The sequence below is a fragment of the Apis dorsata genome, unplaced genomic scaffold (genome assembly GCF_000469605.1).
Source record: "Apis dorsata unplaced genomic scaffold, Apis dorsata 1.3 scaffold_1008, whole genome shotgun sequence".
Lineage (NCBI taxonomy): Eukaryota > Metazoa > Arthropoda > Insecta > Hymenoptera > Apidae > Apis > Apis dorsata.
Window position 1 is genome coordinate 100,733 of NW_006264107.1, and position 5,734 is coordinate 106,466.

The following is a 5,734-nucleotide window of genomic DNA, read 5'->3' on the forward strand; positions in this document are numbered from 1 at the left end:
TAAGTAAATAAAGAGATACATGTAAATAAAGAAATACACGTTTTATAATGTATGTATAAAAAGGAAAAGATATACATTTAAATGAAACGATAGATATAATTTATGTTAAATCATGCAAATTATAGATTTTATCTATAAAGTAAGTTTATTATAAAAATTTAAAAATTAAATTTTAAAGGAAAAAATAAAAATTTTTTGTTTAACTAAAAAATTAAAATATTGAATTCTATACTTCTACATTTATATTATATATATATTATTTCAAAAATCACTACAATTTAACAATTCAATTAATACAAGATATTATTTTTTATATATTTTAAATCAAAGTATAATCTTTCTTTACTTTCTTTTTTTCTTTAACTTAATTTTCTTCTATTTTCACACAAAAATAGATAACTTTTATGCAAATTTGTTTTAAAATTAAAATTTGTTCTTTGAATATTACAGCACAAAGTTTACCAAATCAACGTGTGAATAGTACTAGTACCTATTAATTTCTCTGTTCCTTTTGCAGGTTGATCATTTGTCATTGTCAGACGATACTATTAAACCAAGTGCTGCTATGTGTCGTTTGATCACGAAAATTATTGCGGCTGCATGTGGAATTGTCACGATACAAGTAACCGTTGTGAAAGGGCACCTTTTGTCATGACAATACCACGGCATACTCCCAACGTTTGGATCCTTCTACATATGCATATTGTCGATCAAAAATAAGTTATTTCTGATGAAGAAAGTGGCAATCATATGGCATTAGCAGCAATAAAGGAATGATAGAGGAAATTGGATTATAGCAATTTGTGGAAATGATTTATTATCTGATTTGATTAGGTATTAGATCTGACTAGAAATAGTTTAAATTATGTTTCTAAACGTAGGTTTAAAATTTATACAAATTAATACAAATATTATTATATGAAAAATAAATATGAATTAAATTTTACATATAAAAAAATTTCAAAATTATATAACATTTTTTTTTATTAAATAAAAAATATTCCGACACACATTGCCAATTTCGATTGATTGCTTGATTAAATATTTAAATTATTATTAATAATTATTTCTTTCATTTTTTAGAAAGATATATATAGATTCATTTTAATAAATAAATAAAATGAAACATTAGAGTTATAAATAATAACTCATAATAATAATGCTTTTTCTCATATTTTAATTTAAAAACAAAAATAAATCTTCGACGATCTTGTAAAAATATAAAATATATAAAAAATCAATATAAAAATTCAATATAAAAATTTGTATTTCTAATAATTAAATTAATTAAATTGAATGTATTAAAATAATATTATGTCAATAAATTATTTCATTTTATAAAATATAATATTTCATATTTTTTATATTCATTCATACTATTCTTAATAAGTAATAATAGATAAGCAAATAACATTAGATTAATTTTTTTAAATGATTTGAAAAATTTTTATAATCTAACAGTAAATTATATATTTTTTGCATGTTATTTTGTTTCGATACAATATTAAAAGATTATTTTATTTTATTAAAAAATTATTATCACATTTAAAGATTAAATATTAAAAATAACGAACAAATTAAGAAATAGATATTTAAAATAATGTAGTGATAATCTTCTGCTAGATGCTAGATTCAAAATAGAATTAAATGTTATATAAATGTGTTATATAAATGTTATATACTGCATTTTAAATAAAAAGATAGATAAATTACTTATATATATGTTTTATATATTAATAATACAAATTAAATTGTATTAAATCAAATCTTTCATAGCATGAATTTAATTAGATTTTAAGTCTTTATATGAAAATGAGATTTAAGAAAAACTTTGTGTCTTTTTGGATACGTTCGAACACAGAACTCTCTATATTGCTACTTTGCTTGTTGCGCTTCTTAAACTAAAATATGTATAGTTTTTAAAGCAAAACGATTTTTTGAAAAGTGCGCGTTTTATTTCGTTTTGCAACACATGAACAGGGAACGTTATCAAAGAAACGTGGCAGTCATCCAACTTGGCAGAAACTCGGTATACTCGTTAATTACGATAACGAATAGCGCGCAAATCCTTGATTATCGCTGACGCTAAGTGTTCCGTGGATTGCGTCGAGTTTAATTGTATCATACTAAACACCCATTTACATGTTGTCGAGTCCTTTTCTCGAGATTTTGGCTGACTCATTTGTTTTCGATCTTCCTTCTGCGCGAAACAAAAGAAAAATCTTTTTCGTGAATCCGTACAATATGTGTCACGGTAAACTGTCGACTAAATGTAGAATAAAGAATCACCACTGAAAAAACAGTTTCACTCACGTCGACAAATTCGGAACATCTACGGATATCAAAAAGGAAACGTCTAGCGGCAGGTTTCGAATAACATGTCGCTATATATTTACTATTGCGGCATTTGGAAGCAATTGTAAAATGATCAATAGATCCACGAAGATCATAAGAAGTCAGAAATCAGTCACCAATTATTATTCCCGAATTATTCGAGATTTGATTAGGAAACTCACTTTGATAATCGCTGGTTCATCTGTTCTCTTTTCTCTGATCAATTTTAGAAGCAAGATTCAAGGTGATATATATATAGGTTATATATTCAATGTTGAAGATGGTTGGTGCTAATAAAGATAACACTTCTTTCTTCACTCTTGCTCGCTTCTTTCCAATTTTTTTTTTTTTTTTTGATTACGAAAAACGGCATTCGCTCATGTTCTTACTGAAAGAGTCCGTGATCTACCAGTCACCTCGCAAATGAACCGGCGTGCAGGAGCAACAGGAGCAACGCGAGCGTTCTTGTTGCTGCACCGCTATTGCTCGAGTTTCCGTGTTGCATGGCTGCTGGATGCTCTCCTGTAACAAGCAATAAGTCGGATTTTAAGTTATCTTATAAACTATATCGAAGATAAAAGTTTTATTTATCCTATCCAAGTTTTTCTTGAAAGTTAATCAATGGTCTTCTTATAAATAATTCATTGTGGCATGATTGCGAAATAATGTTATTCTTTAACTCGATATTCTCAATATAAAAAAATTAAAAAATTATAAAAAAGTTGTAATGGAAAAAGAATTTTTTTGCATGAAATTTTTTCTTCGGGATAACTCAAATTAAAATATCTATTATTATTAGATGATAGAACAATTTTTTTATTTGTATTACTTAATATCAGCTTAATTAAAAAAGAAATTTTCAGAAAATCTAATTTTATATCTTATATTTTTTATCATTCAATTAATCGAAAAATTTAATAATTATATTATAATTAATGTAAGAACTTGTATATATCAATTTAAAATAAAAAATAAAAGAAAAAAGGAATATTGAAAAATTGAAAAATTAAAAACAAAAAAAAATATTAAACGATAATATAAAAAGATATTGAAGATATCTTCGCAGATTTCAATTTTTAGCTCGTATATATTACCGACGACATATTAAGCAACAAAAAAAAGAATAATAAATAGTTGGAAGAAAAAGTACCTACATGACATGTATCATGACATTTTATACATATTTTATGCTAAATTTATATAAGAGTTTCATTAAACAGAACTGCGCTGCGTTCTCGATCTATAGTGAATGTTCATCGGGACTTGCGTTTATATATGTCTTTGGGTTTATACTTGAAACGGCCTGAGGCGACATCGGAGTATTTCTGTCACGCGTATATTCTTGCTTGTTATACTAGGATAGTAGAGAATGCCGAGAAAATCGGTTACCAGAGGAGTAAGCCGACTGAATTGTTCGGGAATATATAGAAATATAAAGGCTTATGTTTTATTATGTTGCGCAATATAGAACGGGATTCATAAATAAGTTATCAATTTGAGAATGGTTACGTTTCACTTTACGATGTTTCAGATAACTTTTTTACCAAATAATTGGAGAAAAAATGTATTGATATCGCGCGCATCAACTAGTAGGAATTGAATACGCCACTGTGTGTATATTAAATGTATGCGTTGCTTCAAATCGAATTTTCGAAGTTCCAATTGAAAGTTACGTGATTGCGTATTATCGAGGAAATTTCTCTCCATGACTAGCAATGTAAACATATGGTTAATTGCATTTTCATTCAGCAATAGTTTTATATCGTAGAGAAATATGGCAACGATCAAATATTTCTTCAACTATTATTAAATCAATTTATTAATTAATATCTATATTATTATATATATTTTAATTTTTATATATTATTCTATGTTTATTATTGTGCTTATTGGAACAGTTTTAAATAATTATTTATTTATTTACAAAATTATTATTTATATTATTTATATTTATATTACAAAAAAGTCATCTTCTGATTTTAGTGATTTATTAATATGTTAACATCTTGAGTTATGAAGATTTTACTTAACAGTCGTTATTCATTAAAAAATTATGAATTAAAACTGTTTTTTCAAAACAAATTAAATCAGGTCATGTTAATTTTAATTAAGTTTATTGTTAAATAATTGATAGTTTTTCGGCAGCTAGATTAAGAAAACTAATGCAAATCAACTAATAATTAAGTTCATTTAATTTTGATTTGAAATGAAATTAAATTTAAAATTAACATAAATTAATTAATGATAAAAAAATTTATTTAACTTTATGATTTTTTTTTAACTTTATGATTTATATTTTCTTTAGATAAAGTTAGGTTAAATAATCTTTCAACGACTTAATCTATTCTAAACTATTTTTGTTAATAATTTTTTGATGAAAAATAAGTGTCGTCAAGTAAATTATTCACAACTATTTAGTACGATAAGTTTGAAAACATAATTAAAAAGTCATCGAGAAAAAGACGAAGCATAATGTAAATATTTATTGATGAGATTGATTCTATTTTAATATCTTCAAAATATAAATAGATTTATTATTATTTAATGTTTAAGCATTTAATATAAATTAAATAATTAAAATTTCTTATACTTTTCTAATTTTTCTTTCGCAATTATTTCTATTCAATGTAATTTTTAATGAACACACACACACATATATATATATGTAGAAATAATTATAACATTTCAGATTTCAGGTTGGCTTTTTCTTAGGATTCTTTATTTTAATATAATTCTTTGACATGATAATTTTTGACATATATTTACATGCTTGATTAAAAAAAAATTTATTTAATAATTATTATTTATATTAATTCGAAATTATATATAAAATTCTGGAACTTTTTTAAAGAAATATTCATATGAAAACTTAAAAATGCGCTCAATATTATTTATATAATCAATATTATAATTATTATTAACATATAAATTTACACATTATAAAAGCAACTTAATAGTATTTCTGACAATATTTATATAATTGCTATGCTCATTTATTTCTATAATTTAATTTGCTAATGTACATTTTCTGTTGAAATGATTTTCTGATGCTGAAAATTATCGCAATAATCAATGAAAATATATGAAATACAAAGCATTTTAATTGAGTTATTAATATTACCGTATATTATTAAGAGCGTAACTAATTTATCATATTAATTATAACAAATTAATAAAATAATATAATTCAAATGTCGAATCAAAAATAAATCACTAAATATGAAAAATATTATTGAAAAAAAAGATTATAGAAAAAAAAATATTATTGATATCCTCTATTGATAATTTAGCTTTTTTCATTTGTATATTTATTTTCATGTTTATAACAACAAAAAATATAACAATAAATAATGTAACATGTTTCACTAATTATTTAAGCAAGAAAACGTGTTTATATTAA

General features: G+C 23.6%; 1 long non-coding RNA gene across 1 annotated transcript; it reads right to left on the reverse strand.

The window, feature by feature from the left end:
• Positions 1-1,838: 1,838 nt before the first annotated feature.
• Positions 1,839-2,876, reverse strand: LOC102672178. The gene is made up of 2 exons (XR_422835.2): positions 2,724-2,876; positions 1,839-2,200 (listed from the first exon to the last, which is right to left on the reverse strand). It is a non-coding gene; the product is annotated as an uncharacterized LOC102672178 (long non-coding RNA).
• Between the last annotated feature and the right edge of the window lie 2,858 nt (positions 2,877-5,734).